This window comes from Thalassophryne amazonica, chromosome 10 (assembly GCF_902500255.1).
Source record: "Thalassophryne amazonica chromosome 10, fThaAma1.1, whole genome shotgun sequence".
NCBI lineage: Eukaryota > Metazoa > Chordata > Actinopteri > Batrachoidiformes > Batrachoididae > Thalassophryne > Thalassophryne amazonica.
The window spans coordinates 116,866,715-116,887,947 of NC_047112.1; positions in this window are offsets into that span (position 1 = coordinate 116,866,715).

Below are 21,233 nucleotides of genomic sequence, written 5' to 3' on the forward strand. Positions count from 1 at the left end.
ATAAATGCTATATATAGCGTATGTATGTATGTATGTATGTATGTATGTATGTGTATGTATGTATATGTGTATGTATGTGTATGTGTGTATATATATATATCCTATAGCATCCAATGAGAGTCTGGATTCTGGTTGAAGGGATTTTGGACCATTCTTCTTTACAAAACATCTCAGGTTTGTTGGTTTCTGAGCATGGACAGCCCACTTAAAATCACAACACAGATTTTCAATAATATTCAGGTCTGGGATGGCCCTGAGATAGCCATTCCAGAACGTTGTACTTGTTCCTCTGCATGAATGCCTTAGTAGATTTTGAGCAGTGTTTAGGGTCATTGTCTTGTTAAAAGATCCAGCCCCAGTGCAACTTCAACTTTGTCAGTGATTCATGAACATTGTTCTCAAGAATCTGCTGATATTGACTGGAATCCATGTGACCCTCAACTTTAACAAGATTCCCAGTACCTGCACTGGCCACACAGCCCCACAGCATGATGGAACCTCCTCCACATTTTACTGTAGGTAGCAAATGGTTTTCTTGGAATGCTGTGTTCGTTTTCAGCCATGCATACCGCCCCTTGTTATGTCCAAATAATGAACTCAATTTTAGTTTAATCAGTCCACAGCACCTTATCCCAAAATGAAGCTGGCTTGTCCAAATGTGCTTTAGCATACCTCAAGCGACTCTGTTTGTGGTGTGTTCGCAGAAAAGGCTTCCTCTGCATTACAGCATCATACAGCATCTCTTTGTGCAAAGTGTGCTGTATTGTTGAACGATGCACAGAGACACTATCTGCAGCAAGATCATGTTGTAGGTCTTTGGAGCAAGTCTGTGGGTTGACTATGACTGTTCTCACCATCCTTCGCTTCAGCTTATGAGATTTTTCTTGGCCTGCCACTTCGGGCCTTAACTAGTACTGTGCCTGCCGTCTTCCATTTCCTCACTATGTTCCTCACAGTGGAAACTGACAGCTGAAATCTCTGAGATAGCTTTTTGAATCCTTCCCCTAAACCATGATGTTGAACAGTCTTTGTTTTCCGGTCATTTGAGAGTTGTTTAGAGGCTCCCATGTTGCCACTCATTAGAAGAGATGCAAAGAGGGGAAACATTTGCAAATGGCCACCTTAAATACCCTTTCTCATGATTGGATTCACCTGTGTAATGAGGTCAAGGGTCATTGAGCTTACCAAACCAATTTTGTGTTCCAATAATTAGTGCTAAATGTATTCAAATCAATAAAATGACAAGGGTGGCCAAATTTATGCAGCTGCCTAATTTTGTTAAAATAATTATTGCACACTTTCTGTAAATACTAGAAACTTCATTTCACTTCTCAAATATCACTGTTCATCTGCTATATGATATATTTAACTGAAATTTCTGATCCAGACAACCAATGATTTATAAAGGAAAATCATGAAAATTATCAGGGGTGCCCAAATGTTTGCATACAACTGTATATCAGACATGGGCCCACAGAGTTGTGTTTGACCTCATCAGTCTGCGGCTTCTGTTCAGATGGAGCCTCCTCCTCTGGAGCTACTCCATTTTTATTAATTTGCTGCTGCTTAAAAATGCTTTATAAATTGACAGCTGGATGTTTGGAGCGTTACAGAGCTTTTGAGAGGAGTGTCTTCAGATCAGATACTTCAGCTGAATAAATAAAGTTAAATTTAAAGACATTTTGTTGTTGGCCATGTGTGCTGCTGTTGTGCGACGTTAATGTCCGACATTAGGTTTTTGCAGATTTCTTCCCGAAGATTACTGATCCTTTCAGGGGAATCAAAATAATGTAACAAAAATAATGTAAAGAGGGTTTTTGTGTTTAAAATCCTTCTCTGCTCTGTCATGGTGAAGCTGCATTATTTCCAGGAGTGTGTGGAGATACTGGGGCGAGCTTGCTGCCGTGGGCCGCTCTGGTGTTGCCGACTGAATGGTTCCCCCTAAAAATCTGTCCCGTCTTCACTGCACATGCGTCATCAGCCACGGTTCACTGATTAACACCTCGTTTCTGCTTCAGACTGCCTCCAGTCATCATCTTTCTCAGTGACAGATATCTGAAGCTTTTGTACAACAATCATTTCCACATAAATTCAGCTTTATTTCATCATAAAAGGCGGCGGAAGCGATCAGAGCTACACGAGCTGCCAGCTGATGTGTTCACTGTGCGTTGGTCCTTTCAAAGCGATCAGAGCTACACGAGCTGCCAGCTGATGTGTTCACTGTGTGATGGTCATTTCAAAGCGTCAGTTTCGCCTTGTTTCTGCTTAAAACTGACTTTAGAATGATTTAAGAGGTTTTACCTTTATCATCTGATGGTTAATAATCACATTAATCCGTTTGATTACTTTGGGTGAAGAGACTCAGACGAGCTGCTGAGCTCCGAAATGACACATGCGCAGTGGAGGCAGGGCAGGCCGATTTTTGGGGCGGACCGTTCGGTCTGCGACACCAGTACAGAGAGACACCGATAATCATTAATCATGGCCAAAGCCTAGGCAGCTTTCACCGAAGTCAAGAGGCTTCTCCACAGCAGGCGGGATGTTCAGTACGGTTTACTGTTATTTCTTATTTTCCAGCCCAGCTTCATGTCACTCACGGAGAGGAAAACAGGGAGTTTGCTGATCTGAATGCTGTCATGGAATATGTCTGGAAAAACATTATCTCCAAGTCGAGTGAAATCGACGGAGAGTGAAATCCCCTTTTCCATCATATTTACAGGTTTTATTAGCCTTTACCAGTGACTTATTTATCCGGGTGTATACTTGCCTTTATTCAACCAAACAACTTTATTAATTCCACAAGGGGCAATTAAATTTGAGCAGTCCTTTAAAAAAAAAACACAATAACATAACAATAAAACTAATAAAACAGACCAGTTAAAATGGGTAGCCAGAATAAATAAATTAACATGGCAGACCTACGGAGCATTTAAAAGTCGAATCGCCAAAGGGATAAACGACTTTAAAAAATGGTTGGTTCTCCACACTGAGGAAGCATAATGGTGTCCTGAAGGAAGCAGAGAAAACTCTCCTAAAAGAACACGATCTGACAACGACAAGATACTTTCAGCCTTCCAGAGGATCTGTTGATTACAGAAAGAGTTTAAATCACTTTGTTTCACTCCGATAATCTATGAACAGATTTTAACAATGTCAAACGTGTGTAATGTGTGTAATTATTGTATGGCTTTTGCCTTACAATATAAAGCGCCTTGGGGCAGCTGTTTGTTGTGATTTGGTGGTATATAAATAAAATTATTTGATTTTTATTTGAAACCGGCAGATAAATGAAAAACACAAAAGACTCAAAAGACTGATAAAAACAAAGGATTGCAGGCCTGACAGAAAAAAGAATTCAATTTACGGAGAAGATAAATTCTCTGCTGTCCTTGCTTCACAACTGTGTCAATGATGTTTGACGCCGAAGTTTGACAACGATGTCAAACTTCAGTTTGTCATCAAAAATAGTTCTCAAATACTTATATGATGTGACAAGTTCCACATTTTCCATAGTGTATTATAATTAATTACACTCCTTGGCCACATCCCTGTTACATCTGAAGTCAATGATCATTTCTTTAGTTTTGGACCCACTTCAAGTTTATTCGGTTCAAGGAAAAGAACTTTGCAACAAAATAAATAAAATTGATTTCTCAGTCAATCCATGCAACTGAAACAGTGTAGGTAGTCAGAGTCAGAGCTCTATTGAGCTGAGTATTCCATTAACTTTAACTAGTAATGACTTCATGACTTTCTTTGCTAACAAAATTTTGACTATTAGAGAAAAAATTACTCATAACCATCCCAAAGACGTATCGTTATCTTTGGCTGCTTTCAGTGATGCCGGTATTTGGTTAGACTCTTTCTCCTCCGATTGTTCTGTCTGAGTTATTTTCATTAGTTACTTCATCCAAACCATCAACATGTTTATTAGACCCCATTCCTACCAGGCTGCTCAAGGAAGCCCTACCATTATTTAATGCTTCGATCTTAAATATGATCAATCTATCTTTGTTAGTTGGTTATGTACCACAGGCCTTTAAGGTGGCAGTAATTAAACCATTACTTAAAAAGCCATCACTTGACCCAGCTATCTTAGCTAATTATAGGCCAATCTCCAACCTTCCTTTTCTCTCAAAGATTCTTGAGAGGGTAGTTGTAAAACAGCTAACTGATCACCTGCAGAGGAATGGTCTATTTGAAGAGTTTCAGTCAGGTTTTAGAATTCATCATAGTACAGAAACAGCATTAGTGAAGGTTACAAATGATCTTCTTATGGCTTCGGACAGTGGACTTATCTCTGTGCTTGTTCTGTTGGACCTCAGTGCTGCTTTTGATACTGTTGACCATAAAATTTTATTACAGAGATTAGAGCATGTCATAGGTATTAAAGGCATTGCGCTGCGGTGGTTTGAATCATATTTGTCTAATAGATTACAGTTTGTTCATGTAAATGGGGAATCTTCTTCACAGACTAAAGTTAATTATGGAGTTCCACAAGGTTCTGTGCTAGGACCAATTTTATTCACTTTATACATGCTTCCCTTGGGCAGTATTATTAGACGGTATTGCTTAAATTTTCATTGTTACGCAGATGATACCAGCTTTATCTATCCATGAAGCCAGAGGATACACACCAATTAGCTAAACTGCAGGATTGTCTTACAGACATAAAGACATGGATGACCTCTAATTTCCTGCTTTTAAACTCAGATAAAACTGAAGTTATTGTACTTGGCCCCACAAATCTTAGAAACATGGTGTCTAACCAGATCCTTACTCTGGATGGCATTTCCCTGATCTCTAGTAATACTGTGAGAAATCTTGGAGTTATTTTTGATCAGGATATGTCATTCAAAGCGCATATTAAACAAATATGTAGGACTGCCTTTTTGCATTTACGCAATATCTCTAAAATCAGAAAGGTCTTGTCTCAGAGTGATGCTGAAAAACTAATTCATGCATTTGTTTCCTCTAGGCTGGACTATTGTAATTCATTATTATCAGGTTGTCCTAAAAGTTCCCTAAAAAGCCTTCAGTTGGTTCAGAATGCTGCAGCTAGAGTACTGACGGGGACTAGCAGGAGAGAGCATATCTCACCCGTGTTGGCCTCCCTTCATTGGCTTCCTGTTAATGCTAGAATAGAATTTAAAATTCTTCTTCTTACTTATAAGGTTTTGAATAATCAGGTCCCATCTTATCTTAGGGACCTCATAGTACCATATTACCCCATTAGAGCGCTTCGCTCTCAGACTGCGGGCTTACTTGTAGTTCCTAGGGTTTGTAAGAGTAGAATGGGAGGCAGAGCCTTCAGCTTTCAGGCTCCTCTCCTGTGGAACCAGCTCCCAATTCAGATCAGGGAGACAGATACCCTCTCTACTTTTAAGATTAGGCTTAAAACTTTCCTTTTCGCTAAGGCTTATAGTTAGGGCTGGATCGGGTGACCCTGGACCATCCCTTGGTTATGTTGCTTTAGACGTAGACTGTGTTTCATAATTATTGTATGGCCTTGCCTTGCAATGTGGAGCGCCTTGGGGCAACTGTTTGTTGTGATTTGGCGCTATACAAGAAAAAAGTTGATTGATTGATTGATAGGTAGGTATACACTCACCCCTTTGACCTCGGCAACTTTTACTTATCACAACAAAACCAAAACAAAGTGAGCAGAACAGCAAAACAGACATCTTAAAATAATCAATAAACTCAAATTCCTCATCATATCCACACCAATAACAGCACACATCGCATAATCCAAATATATATATATATATATATACACACACACTCAACAAAAATATAAATGCAACACTTTTGGTTTTGCTCCCATTTTGTATGAGATGAACTCAAAGATCTAAAACTTTTTCCACATACACAATATCACCATTTCCCTCAAATATTGTTCACAAACCAGTCTAAATCTGTGATAGTGAGCACTTCTCCTTTGCTGAGATAATCCATCCCACCTCACAGGTGTGCCATATCAAGATGCTGATTAGACACCATGATTAGTGCACAGGTGTGCCTTAGACTGCCCACAATAAAAGGCCACTCTGAAAGGTGCAGTTTTATCACACAGCACAATGCCACAGATGTCGCAAGATTTGAGGGAGCGTGCAATTGGCATGCTGACAGCAGGAATGTCAACCAGAGCTGTTGCTCGTGTATTGAATGTTCATTTCTCTACCATAAGCCGTCTCCAAAGGTGTTTCAGAGAATTTGGCAGTACATCCAACCAGCCTCACAACCACAGACCACGTGTAACCACACCAGCCCAGGACCTCCACATCCAGCATGTTCACCTCCAAGATCATCTGAGACCAGCCACTCGGACAGCTGCTGAAACAATCGGTTTGCATAACCAAAGAATTTCTGCACAAACTGTCAGAAACCGTCTCAGAGAAGCTCATCTGCATGCTCGTCGTCCTCATCGGGGTCTCGACCTGACTCCAGTTCGTCGTCGTAACCGACTTGAGTGGGCAAATGCTCACATTCGCTGGCGTTTGGCACGTTGGAGAGGTGTTCTCTTCATGGATGAATCCCGGTTCACACTTCAGGGCAGATGGCAGACAGCGTGTGTGGCGTCGTGTGGGTGAGCGGTTTTCTGATGTCAATGTTGTGGATCGAGTGGCCCATGGTGGCGGTGGGGTTATGGTATGGGCAGGCGTCTGTTATGGACAAAGAACACAGGTGCATTTTATTGATGGCATTTTGAATGCACAGAGATACCGTGACGAGATCCTGAGGCCCATTGTTGTGCCATACATCCAAGAACATCACCTCATGTTGCAGCAGGATAATGCACGGCCCCATGTTGCAAGGATCTGTACACAATTCTTGGAAGCTGAAAATGTCCCAGTTCTTGCATGGCCGGCATACTCACCGGACATGTCACCCATTGAGCATGTTTGGGATGCTCTGGACCGGCGTATACGACAGGGTGTACCAGTTCCTGCCAATATCCAGCAACTTTACAGCCATTGAAGAGGAGTGGACCAACATTCCACAGGCCACAATTGACAACCTGATCAACTCTATGTGAAGGAGATGTGTTGCACTGCATGAGGCAAATGGTGGTCACACCAGATACTGACTGGTATCCCCCCCCAATAAAACAAAACTGCACCTTTCAGAGTGGCCTTTTATTGTGGGCAGTCTAAGGCACACCTGTGCACTAATCATGGTGTCTAATCAGCATCTTGATATGGCACACCTGTGAGGTGGGATGGATTATCTCAGCAAAGGAGAAGTGCTCACTATCACAGATTTAGACTGGTTTGTGAACAATATTTGAGGGAAATGGTGATATTGTGTATGTGGAAAAAGTTTTAGATCTTTGAGTTCATCTCATACAAAATGGGAGCAAAAACAAAAGTGTTGCGTTTATATTTTTGTTGAGTGTATATATATATATATATATATATATATATATATGTATATATATATGTATACAAAATCAATAACATAATTGTCCATACTTTAACCAACAGCTATATAGCCTTCAAACATGAATTGTATTTTCAGAGAATTTAGACAATTTTTACATATTCAGAAAACATCATTTCCTTATATTGGTGTTTAAACTGATTGACATTTGGACATCGCTTGAGTTCCTTCGCCAGATTATTCTATATTTTTGGGCCACAAGTAGAAACACAGAAACCAGAAGTCCATAAACGATGTCCAGATACGAAGAGCAGCAATCCCAGAGTTTAACAAGCTGTTTCTGGTTTTGTAAGTAATTTTTAATCCAGTTCAGAGCCACTCCTCTGATCCCATACAGTTCCATTTTTGGAAATAATATGTTGTGATCTATTGTATCAAAAGCCTTTCTCAGGTTAGTAAATAAACCTATTACTATTTCCCTTTGGTCCACTTAAATCCAAAAAGTTATCACACCAACAAATAAAATCTGGCAAAGCAGCTTTGTGGTCTGACTCTGAACCATGGACACAGGACAGCGGTACAGTGTCATCAGAAAATTTAACCAAACAGCTGTCGTCTTGGGAACTGCAGCTGTCTGTATGTTATGTGCTGGGGTGTTTGGCTGGCTTTGTTTTTGTTTTCTGTTTCTCCCACCAGGTGGTATGCATTCAGGACTGAGTGGCTGAGCATTAGGACCTCACCCTGAACACCTGAGGCTTGTTTTCACATGCAGGTCATCAGGACTCACAGCTGTGGTGTATCTGTCTTGATCAGAGATTGCTGCACTTAAACCTTGAATGCACAGTGTGTGATTGCCAGAGACTCGACCTTGTGAGCAGACGTGTGAGATCGACGTCAGGAGAACAATCTCACCATTACGGACGCAGAGACCGCTCCAGGTTTGACGCCACAGTCTGTGAAGGAGGATTGGGTGAGGTCTCACGCTCTTCAGCACACTTCCTGAGGTAATTTGGTTTTGGTGACTTTTATGAAGTAATGACAGTGGATTTGGTGTCCCTCACACCTTGTGTTATTGAGCTGTCACGTTATGCTAATTGTCTAATCAGCTTCTGCTGCAGTGGAGATTTGAACTGAGTTGTTCCGTGCCTGCAGGGTGAGAAGCTGATATATATTTAAGCCAGGAAGTGTTTGCTGATTGTGTGCACCTTTTGAGCTGTGTCTCTCTTTGTGGAGTTGGACTCACCTCATGTTTTCTTTATTCACAGACTCTGTTTGTCGCGGCCACCTGGGGGGTGTCGGCGGGGTCCCTGGGTCCGAACTGCTGTGGCTCCGGACCGTTTGCGCTGCTGAGAGCGCGCCGTGTTTTCACCTCACCAGACCGCTGACATTTTTGGTTGTTTATCACTGCACTTATTATGATTATTAAATTCTGTTATCTTTTGAACCGTGTTCTGCTTATTTCGTGCTGGGTCCTGTCAAATGCTGGGTCAGTGCTCCAACCGCGTCCAACACATAACACTGTATACATGATAAAAAGGACGGGCGAAAGAATGCACCCTTGTGGAGAGCCTGTAGCCAACACAAGAGAGTCCGAGAGGCAGGGATTACCAGAGACCTTCTGCTCTCAGTCAGATAAAAAATTAAAAATCCATAAACCAAGCTGGTGAGGCAGGTGGAAATCATCATGCAGCCTTTGTACGAGTAGTAAAAGAAACTGCTGCATTGTATTAAATGCCAATGAAAAGGCTGTAAACGAGTCTGGCATGTGCCTGTGGCTTCTCCAGATGTTTATACAGGGAGTTGAGAATAAAAAGCTTTGCATCCTCCATCCCCCTGCCTGGTAAGCAAATTGCAGCATGTCCAGGGCTCCATCCACTGTTTCCACAGTAATATTCTTCACAATTCTATCAAAACTTTTCATTATTAATGACGTTAAAGCGACAGGTCTAAAATTTCTAAGTTACTTCGGTTTAGTCGTCTTTGGGACTGGGATCAATGTAGATGTTTTTCAACTAACCGGGATTTGGTAAGAATTGAGAGATATTTGAAAAATATGCTGGAGTGCACCACTAAGCTGGTCCACACAATGTCGTAGTGTGCGCCCACAGATGTTGTCTGGACCAGGGCCCTTTCTAATGTTTATACCCTTCAGAATATTTTTGTCCCATTCCTGGTCAATAACAACATCAGATTCAGGACTCTCTAAACAGGGAGATGTCTCTGGAAAAGTCATGCTTTTCAAAGTGAGAATAAAAAACATTAAACATGTTCGGGAGATCAGAATCCTTGATTTCCCTGAGTTTAAGAAATTTCCTGTTGATACATCTGTCCCTCTGAGTAGCTGAGTACATGGATTTTATTCTCCTCCAAGCTACCCGTAGATCACCACTACCGTATGTCTGTTCCACTTTATTCTTATACTTTAGTTGAGCTTTCCTTATCTCATACCTTACCTCCCTTGTGATTTCTTTCTTTTCTTGGCTGTTCTCTGTATAAAAAATACATTTCGTTTTATTTAAAGCATTTTTCAATTCCTTAGTAACACAAGGTTTGTTGTTCGGGAATACAGTAATGACCTGGGGAATATTAGAATGCACACAAAAGGATATATATGATGAAACAGCAAATGCCAGATCATGTATATCAGGGGTGAGCTATAAAAAACACCCCAGTCAGTACAGTCCAAACAAGCTTGTAAGATGGCAAAGCTGTTTTCTGTCCAGCATTTCACTGTTTTAACGGTTTTCTCACGACGCTTACAAATAGGCTTGCAGGTTGGCAAAGGAAGAACACTGTTGTGGTAGGATGCTCCAAAGGAAGGCAACTGCGGTGAAGTTAGATTGAAATTCGATATTCAGATGTTCAGCAAATCTAGGGACCGTCAAAAAAGTATGTGACTACAAAAAGTGTCAATGTAACAATGAGCTAGTATTTTTGTTTAACATGTTTTGGTAACTGTATTTTATTCAGTGCCCAGTAAATAAGCACGTGCTGTGTTTAAAATGGAAAAACAAAGTTGGGAAAAAAAAAAACAAAAAAAAAACACCATTTGATTAAAAGAAAAAAATTCTTATTGGAATTGTGAAATATTAAGCTTGGCCCAGATTTTCTTTCTCCAATGGGAATGTAATATCTAAGTTACAGTCCTAGTATGCATTTTATATGAATTCATAAGTATGGAATGACCTTTCATTGTTTATCATTTTAAGGAAACCTCACTTCAGTATTGACAATACTGTATTTCTTTTGGAGGTAATTTTATTCATAATTTTACAAAAGCTTTTCCAGTTTTCATGACTGAGGTCTGGCAGGCAAAGTTGAGGTTCTGTGCCCATGCCGTCATATTTCAGACCCTTTGCAATGCAGGCAAATATGCAACCTGGGCCCAACTTTTCCTGTCTTTTTTTTCTTCTTTTTCAAAGCTTTTACAATTTTCACCAGGAAGCCTGTGAAATATCCTCATTTTAATCTTTGGCAATATTCTTACCTTTCACCACCAACATATAGCCAGGGAACAAGCCTATTGTGGCTAAATTAGCAGCCTGGGTCCATAATTTCATGTTTTTCCTCAATAGCGTTTTCAAATATCATCCTATTTCTGGGGAAATGGCTTTAATATAATCTGGGGACATATTCTATCCTTTCACAACTTTTCCTTTTGGGGAAAAAATCCCAACATTACAGGTAAATAAGGTACCAGGGGCCCAAATTTCATGTTTTCCTCAAGAGCTTTTTCAAATATCATCCTATTTCTGGGGAAATTGCTTGAATTTAATCTGGGGACATATTCTATCCTTTCACAACTTTTCTTTTTGGGGAAAAAAATCCCAACATTACAGGTAAATAAGATGCCAGAGGGCCAAATTTCATGTTTTCCTCAATAGCTTTTTCTGGGGAAATTGCTTTCTTCTTCACATCAGGTTTTCCATCCTGGGATATTCTGTAAGAGCAAATTCATAGAATGGAAATGTTTTTTCTCTCAGTTTGGTTAGTCACATGACAGTCACTTTGACATTGTATATTCTACAGTACTAATATAAGAATATACACGAATAAGATTCACTTCTATGTGACATGATCCATATTTCAGTGTACTGCTTTCACATTTCTCTCAACATGACCCAGAAATGATTGAATAATTTTACTTTCACCCTGGCTGGCATGACTGTTTTATTTATTTTATTTGATATTTTGGTGGAGGGTAATATTAATATCTTTAATATGATGCTTACTTTCACCCCTAATTATTTCCCATCTTTAATTTCATAATGGAATTAATTAAGGAACAGACTAGTTTCTGGTGATGTGGCAGACAAACTGATGGTATTATTTTCTGTCTGGACAGGGTTGAACAAAGTAATTCAAGTCTTTTATAGAAATCTGATCCTCGTCTGTATTTGGTTTGACAAATAGTGGCTGTACAATAGTGGTACTGAGTTTGAATACATGTAACAGCACAATAACAGCACGCAAAATGCAGATTTATGGTGAAACTCTCTTGAAAACAATCATGTCCACACTGATTTCTATTTATGTCTGTTTGTTGGACACTAACCAAGACAGCAGTGCTCTGGCAACAGCCAGTGAATGAGTGTATCACCACAGTTCTCCATGTGTACTGAGTAAACAGAAATCAATGGTGCTGACTAATTAAAAGTAAATGATGTGCTCCAGGGTGGGGAGTGTTGTCCATGGTGCTGTATTTTTCTTGCAGAGCTGCTGTCCATGGTGCTGAGTTTTTTTTTTTTTTGTAGAGCTGCTGTCCATGGTGCTAAGGTTTTTTTTTTTTTTTTTTTTGCAGAGCTGCTGTCCATGGTGCTGAGGGTTGTTTTTTTTTTTTGCAGCACTGCTGTCCATGGTGCTGTTTTTTTTTTTTTTTGCAGAGCCACTGTCCATGGTGCTGAGGGTTTTTTTTTTTTTTTTTGCAGAGCTGCTGTCCATGGTGCTGAGGTTTTTTTTTTTTTTTTTGCAGAGCTGCTGTCCATGGTGCTGAGAGTTTTTTTTTTTTTTTGTCGACCTGCTGTCTATGGTGCTGAGTTATTTTATTTATTTTTTTTGCAGAGCTGCTGTCCATGGTGCTGAGTTTGTTTTTTTTTTGTGTGTGGCTGCTGTTTTTTTTTTTATTGAGCTGCTGTCCATGGTGCTGAGTTTTTTTTTTTGTCGACCTGCTGTCCATGGTGCTGAGTTTTTTTTTTTGTGTGTGTGGCTGCTGTTTTTTTTTTTATTGAGCTGCTGTCCATGGTGCTGAGTTTGTTTTTTTTTTGTGTGTGTGGCTGCTGTTTTTTTTTTATTGAGCTGCTGTCCATGGTGCTGAGTTGTTTTTTTTTTGTGTGTGTGGCTGCTGTTTTTTTTTATTGAGCTGCTGTCCATGGTGCTGAGGTTTTTTTTTTTTTTTTTTGCAGAGCTGCTGTCCATGGTGCTGAGAGTTTTTTTTTTTTTTTTTGTCGACCTGCTGTCTATGGTGCTGAGTTATTTTATTTATTTTTTTTGCAGAGCTGCTGTCCATGGTGCTGAGTTTGTTTTTTTTTTGTGTGTGGCTGCTGTTTTTTTTTTTATTGAGCTGCTGTCCATGGTGCTGAGTTTTTTTTTTTGTCGACCTGCTGTCCATGGTGCTGAGTTTTTTTTTGTGTGTGTGTGGCTGCTGTTTTTTTTTTTATTGAGCTGCTGTCCATGGTGCTGAGTTTGTTTTTTTTTTTGTGTGTGTGGCTGCTGTTTTTTTTTTATTGAGCTGCTGTCCATGGTGCTGAGTTGTTTTTTTTTTGTGTGTGTGGCTGCTGTTTTTTTTTATTGAGCTGCTGTCCATGGTGCTGAGTTGTTTTTTTTCTTGCAGAGCTGCTGTCCATGGTGCTGAATTATTTTTGTAGAGCTGCTGTCCATGGTGCTGAGTTTTTTTTTTTGTCGACCTGCTGTCCATGGTGCTGAGTTTTTTTTGTGTGTGTGTGGCTGCTGTTTTTTTTTTATTGAGCTGCTGTCCATGGTGCTGAGTTTGTTTTTTTTTGTGTGTGTGGCTGCTGTTTTTTTTTTATTGAGCTGCTGTCCATGGTGCTGAGTTGTTTTTTTTTTGTGTGTGTGGCTGCTGTTTTTTTTTTATTGAGCTGCTGTCCATGGTGCTGAGTTGTTTTTTTTCTTGCAGAGCTGCTGTCCATGGTGCTGAATTATTTTTTGTAGAGCTGCTGTCCATGGTGCTGAGTTTTTTTTTTTGTCGACCTGCTGTCCATGGTGCTGAGTTTTTTTTGTGTGTGTGTGGCTGCTGTTTTTTTTTTATTGAGCTGCTGTCCATGGTGCTGAGTTTGTTTTTTTTTTGTGTGTGTGGCTGCTGTTTTTTTTTTATTGAGCTGCTGTCCATGGTGCTGAGTTGTTTTTTTTTTGTGTGTGTGGCTGCTGTTTTTTTTTATTGAGCTGCTGTCCATGGTGCTGAGTTGTTTTTTTTCTTGCAGAGCTGCTGTCCATGGTGCTGAATTATTTTTTGTAGAGCTGCTGTCCATGGTGCTGAGTTTTTATTTTAAATATTTAGCTCTGTTTTAACAATTCAAAAAAACCTTTATATTTGAAAATAAATGTTGCAACATGTGCAAATATGCAGTCAACTTCTTTCATGTGGTTCTGATATCTAGGTACATATATTATAGTCCAAACAGATATTTTATTAACTAGCCATTTTTTAATTGGTTACATCCACAAGTGCAGAAGATCACGGACTGTGTGTTTGGAAGGGGTGAAAAACTGACTCTCCCTGTCAAAACAAGTGATGTGCTTTTAGAATGACACACTAACAATTAGTCACACTTTTTTACGTTGTGAAATTCTTCTCTTTATTACTTTGGGAAAGCACTTGTTTTATCACACAGGATAAAGACAGAAAATAAATTAAAATGACAAACAGATATGTAACAAGGCATTTCATGAATCAGAATAGCTTTTATTCACCAAGTATCCACAGAATAAAAGGAATTTGACTTCGAGCTGCTCGATGTCTGTACAGCATGTATAAATATACATTAAACACTGCACAATTCAACATAAAAAAATGTACAAATGAAATGTGGAAATAAAACAATCACAACAAAGTTGTGCCAAGGCGCTTCACATAAGTAAGGTCTAATCTTACCAACCCCTAGAGCAAGCACATAGGTGACAGTGGTCAAAAACTCCCCCTGGTGATTTGAGGAAGAAACCTCAAGCAGACCAGACTCAAAGGGGTGACCCTCTGGTTGGGCCATGCTACCAATACACTAGACAATACAAATATACAGGAAATTTTGGGAGCCCAAGCTGCTGCAGAGGATGGAAGGCCTTCAGAAGACGATATGCAGTAACATCTCTAGATGGAGCTGCATCTCAAACAGAGGAAAAAAACAGAATCAAGTTGCAGAAAGACAGAAAATACAGTATAATTTGTCAGCATTAACCAACAAGAACAGAAGACATACTAAGGTGATCGCTGGCCACTAGCCCTAAGCCTCACTGAAAAGACCCAGACTTTAGACAAAAAGTTGAGGCCACTGCCTGCTCTGTTTATGAATAAATGGATTTAAAAGGGAAGAAAGCATAGTACCATACTATACCAGTATGCTAGCCATACGAAATAGAAAATAAGTGTGTCTTACATCTGGACTTGAAATTCTTTAAAGAATCAATAAAACAGTCACTGTTTTATTGATGCAGGGAGATCATTCCACAGAACAGGGGCACAATAAGGGAAAACTCTGTGACCTGCAGACTTTTTATTCACCCTAGGGACACAAAGTCGCCCTGCACCTTGAAAATGCAAAGCCGGGCCGGTACATAAGGTTTAAATAGGTCAGCTGGACTGCGGTAAACCAGAAAATAGAACATTGCCGGAGTTCATTCTAGAAGAAACAAATGCATCAGGGTCTCAGGACAGGAGGGGGCGAATTTTCACTATATTTTGCAGGTGGAAGAAAGCAGTCCTCATAATATTTCTAATGTGGAGGTCAAAGGACAATGTAGGATCGAAAAGGTTCCTCACTTTGTGTGATGTATGTCACATGAGCCTAGGCTCAGTGTTAGCTGGTCAAATTGATGCCGATGTCTCACTTGAAGAACCATCATTTCAGTCTTGTCAGAGTTTAAAAGTAGGAAGTTGCTAGACATCCAGCTTTTCACTGACGCAAGGCAATCTTCAAGGATTTTATGTGGATGAGATTACAGCAGCTATTGGCATGTATAACTCAGTATCATCAGCATAGCAATGAAAGGTAAACCCAAAACACTGCAATATGTGCCCAAGGGGTGCTATATAAAGGGAGAAAAGCAGGGGGCCTAAGACGGACCCCTGTGGAACCCCAAATTTCATGTCACTAAGGTTAGAGGTAGTGTTACTGTACAAAACGGAATGAGAACGACTGGTCAGGTATGATGTCAACCATGCAAGGGTACTCCCAGTAATCCCAAAGTGATTCTCCAGCCTATCAAGTAGAATATGATGATCCATGGTATCAAAGGCAGAACTAAGATCTAATGGCACCAAAACTGTAGTGGTGTCCGAATCCATTGCATCAGAAGATCATTCACCACTTTAGTGAGAGCCGTCTCTGTGGAATGATATTTTCTAAAAGCAGACTGCAGTGGCTCAAAGATTATTCTCAGTAGGATAGTCCACGAGCTGCCGTGACACCACCTTCTCCAGAATTTCAGAGCAAAATGATAGGTTTGATATCAGCCTATATTTTTTCAATATACGAGGGTCAAGATTAGATTTCTAAAGTAATGTTTTGTTTTGTTTTTTACAAACATATTTTATTGGTGTTATGCAGTTACAGGATAACAGTGTAACAATGGAATCTTCAGCGGAGTTCCCTCATGTGTAACTGTGCAGTCTTTTTTTTCCCTCAACACAAGAACAAATACAAATGATCAATACGAACACAGGCAAGATAAAAAAAAAAGTAGTGAAAATTAAACAAACAAAACACACATCTACAGTAGTGTTCAGAATAATAGTAGTTCTATGTGACTAAAAAGATTAATCCAGGTTTTGAGTATATTTCTTATTGTTACATGGGAAACAAGGTACCAGTAGATTCTGTTGTGGCTGGGGTGCCTGGCTGGCTTTTGTTTCTGTCTTCTGTTTTTCCTTCCAGGTGGCATGCGTTCAGGACTGAGTGGCTGTGTGGCTGAGTTATTAGGACCTCACCCTGATCACCTGAGGCTGGTCATGTGCAGCTCGTCAGGACTCACAGCTGTGGTGCATCTATATGGATTGGGGCATGGTTGCATTTAAGTCTGGAGTACACAGTGTGTATTTGCCAGAGACTCGACCTTGTGACCAGACGGGTGAGATCGACGTTCAGAGAACCATCTCATCATCATGGATGCAGAGACCGTACCAGGTTTGATGCCATGGTCTGTGAAAGAGGAGGGGGTGAGGTCTCACGCTCGTCAGCACACTTCCTGAGGTACTTTAGGTTTTGTGACTAACATGAGTACAGTCAGTAAATGTGGTGTCCCTCACACCTTATTATATTGAGCTGTTATGTTAGTCGTTTAATCAGCTTCCACTGCAGTGGAGAATTGAACTGGGTGTTCCATGCCTGCAGGGTGGGAAACTGATTGGTGATTAAGCCAGGAAGTGTTTGCTGTTTATGTACACCTTTGAGTGGTCTCTCTGTGTGTGGAGTGGTGGACTCACATGATGGTTTCTTCTTTCACAGACTCGGTTGGTCGCGGCCACCTGGGGGGTGTCGGCGGGGTCCTTGGGTCCGAACTGTTCTGGCTCCGGACCGTTTGTGCTGCTGGGAGCGCACCGTTCTTCCACCTCGCCAGACCGCGCACTTATTTGTTATTAATTAGCACTCACTGTTATGTCATTAAATTCTGTTATCCTTTGAACCGTGCTCTGTTTCCTTTTTGCTGGGTCCTGTCAAACGCTGGTCGGTTCTCCGACTGCGTCCGACACATAAGATTCAGTAGATTCTCACAAATCCAACAAGACCAAGCATTCATGATATGCATACTCTCACACTTGGAGAGGGGAAAACTTATACACAGCCTAAAAAAATTATAGGCTGTTCATCTACAACGATCTCCAATGCTTTAAAATGGCCAAAAAAAAACCCCCAAAAAAACAGAGATGTGTGGAAGAAAATGGAAAACAACCATCAAAATGGATAGAGAAATAACCAGAATGGCAAAGGCTCACCCACTGATCAGCTCCAGGATGATCAAAGACAGTCTGGAGTTACCTGTAAGTGCTGTGACAGTTAGAAGACGCCTGTGTGAAGCTAATTTATTTGCAAGAATCCCCCACAAAGTCCCTCTGTTAAATAAAAGATATGTGCAGAAGAGGTTACAATTTGCCAAAGAACACATCAACTGGCCTAAAGAGAAATGGAGGAATATTTTGTGGACTGATGAGAGTAAAATTGTTCTTTTTGGGTCCAAGGGGCCGCAGACAGTTTGTGAGATGACCCCCAAACTCTGAATTCAAGCCACAGTTCACAGTGAAGACAGTGAAGCATGGTGGTGCAAGCATCATGATATGGGCATGTTTCTCCTACTATGGTGTTGGGCCTATATATTGCATACCAGGTATCATGGATCAGTTTGGATATGTCAAAATACTTGAAGAGGTCATGTTGCCTTGAAATGGGTGTTTCAACAAGACAATGACCCCAAGCACACTAGTAAACCAGCAAAATCTTGGTTCTAAACCAACAAAATTAATGCCTCGCAGATGTGAAGAAATTATGAAAAACTGTGGTTATACAACTAAATACTAGTTTAGTGATTCACAGGATTGCTAAAAAAGCAGTTTGAACATAATAGGTTTGAGTTTGTAGCGTCAACAGCAGATGCTACTATTATTGTGAATAGGGATGGGTATCGAGAACCGGTTCCTTTCGGGTATTGTTAAGAAATTATTCGATCCACCGACATCAATAAGCTTTGTGCTTAACGATTCTGTTATCGGTCCTTCAGAGTGGCTGTTGTTTTGGCGGGTGTTTGTCAGGAAAATGATCATTTCTCTACATTGATTACAGACCCTGCTGCGGGTCCTTAATCAACTTTTCTGCAGCACGGCTTTGCTTTGAACCTTGAACCAATCGAAGCGTGGTTCGCAGATTGAAGCAATGCTTCGGTCGATTGCTTCGTTTATTTCTTTCGCTTAATTTTCCCCCGCTAAAACCCTAAAGAGCATACGTCTGTGAGTATTATTTACCTTTTCTATGTTAAACCGACCTGTTATGGTCTTCTGAAACAGTTGATAGATGTATTTTATAACTTAAAAACGGGAGCGATGCTAACGTGTTAGCATATCTATGGCATTTTCAATGTTAAAACTTAGCATTAAGCAGCTCTCATCACGTTCGGGTGCATTTGTTTTCAACTTGTAATATTCCTTAAATTTATTTTTGCTTATATATTAATAATCTAATGATTATTATATACAATTTTAGAGAAAGAGACAAAAAGAACCTGAATAGAAACACAACAGAAAATATACAATATCAACTAACATAAATAAATACATACATAAATAAGTGTTTCCTGTGAACACCGAGTGACTCTTACACCTCCATTTCATCCCTGTCTTACTTAAGTTTGTTTCGGTCAAACCATATTTTATGTGTTAATTTCTTCAGTGATTTCTTCCAGAACTATCTGACAAACTAGAAAACTGCTGCATCCTATAAGAGCAGAATACTACTGGAATGAATTTGAATAAGGAAAGTTTTTTTTTCTCACTAAATGGATGCTGCACTCACTGCAGTTTACTGTCCTGAATAGTCCCAGATTGCATTTCAGAGCTTCTAGAATTCAAACATTTTCCTGCAGGTGGTGTTGGAGGGTAATTTTGGGTTTCAGCTTTTTTTGTTTTTCACCACTTTCATCCCTGAATATGAGTTGTGATTCACTTTTGTGTGGATTAAAGTTACTAACTGGGACTCCTGTCTCGTTGCGAGAAAGAAACGAGAATCGTCCTCCGTTCTGTTCACACAGCTCCAAACGTTGCGCGGCTCTCTGACGAGTCAAGATAGAACGATAGAATTCAGTCGGAATTAATAACTTCAAAGTGAAACACCGTTTTGTTTATTTTTATTTACGTCCAGAGATCAAGGATACAGTGACCAATTTCATATTTATTTACTTTAAGACTCAAGCAAATACATAGAAAACCTGTAAAGGGAATCGATAAGGGCATCGATATCGATAAAACCTTATCAATACCCATCCCTAATTGTGAACACCCCCTTTTCTACTTTTTTTTTTACTAATAGTCCAATTTCATAGCCTTAAGAGTGTGCATATCATGAATGCTTGGTCTTGTTGGATTTGTGAGAATCTACTGAATCTACTGGTACCTTGTTTCTCATGTAACAATAAGAAATATACTCAAAACCTGGATTAATCTTTTTAGTCACATAGCACTACTGTTATTCTGAACACTACTGTATTGATCTGTATTATCACATGTGCCATGTGAGATTTTATTGTCTGATTTTGAACTTTTGCCGCAAACCAAATTGCCCTCTGGGGACATTAAAGAGTTTCAATCAACAGAATTTGTGATATTCACACCAAGATATTTAAATTTAGTAGTTGTAACAGTAAATGGAAAATTTGCATGAGGTATGTTCCCAGCCAATTGATTTATGGGAAAACATTCACTCTTCTGTATGTTTAGTTTATAACCTGAGAACTTTCCAAAGGAGTTGAGGATTTTGATAATTATGCGGATGGATTTTAGTGGGTCATACACCTAAATCAAAAGGTCATCCGCGTACAAGGATGTCTTATGCTCAGTGCCATCTCTCAAAACCAGAGAAACAATTGCTACGTTTGAAAGCGACTGCTCATTGCAATGGCAAAGAGCAATGGCAATAGTGGACAACTGTAGTGGTTCCTCGGAGTAGAGGAAAAAAAGGCAGAGCGTTGGCCATTAGTCATTACACAAGCTTTGGGGGAAGTATAGAGCAGGTGTATCCAAGAAGTGATTTTGTCCCCAAAATGTCATGATTTTGGCCGGCTCTGGGCTTTGATTCTATTTTTTCCTCCTTCGTTTACCCACCATCTGCCCCAGCTCTGTTTTATTAGTTATTTATCATGTGTTTATTCTGTTCTGTTTTGCTTTGTCACCTTGTTTCTTTGTTACTTTTCATACTTTAGCGATGGTCCAGTTCCATTCTTGTTTTGTGCAGCCAGTTTGTGTTTCCATTGTTTATCTCTTATTTATTTTGTACTTCTCATTTGTTTAGCCATTTTGTTTTCTTAGTCAGTTCCAGTCTTGTTTTGTCCTTGGGTTTATTTTCTCATTATCCTCTGATTAATTTTTATATTCTGTTCATAGACCTCTGTCTCACTCCACATCCTGCACCTGCCATTTTGTCTTCATCCCTCACTCGTATCTGATCATGTTCTCACTTCACATCACTGCACCTGCCCCATGTCTTTGTCTCTCGCCTTGTTTATGTCTGCTTTCTGTTTTCGTTCACTCCCGCTCTTACACCAGCTCACGTGTCTTTGTCTATTACATCGCTCCTTTGTGCACTCCCTTCCTCACTATCTTGCCACATCCATACACTTTGTCCAGAAGCCACTCCCCCTTTCTAGATCCTTTTCCTCATGTGCACCTTGTTAACATCTGCTTATTTAATCTTCTCCCATTCACTACACATTTGCCAGATTGTTGTCTTTGTACACTTTCCAGCGCCCTTCACAGTCCTGAATTTTTTTTCTGCGTGTTCCGAATTCTGCTCTGTATTCTTCGACCATGCCTCTTGCCTCATCCCAGATGTCTGTTTGCTCATGCCTCTGAACCCTGCTCATTTATGACTGCTTCTCTGCCTAATCCTGCTAGTACTTCTGCTGTGCTGACTGACCACATG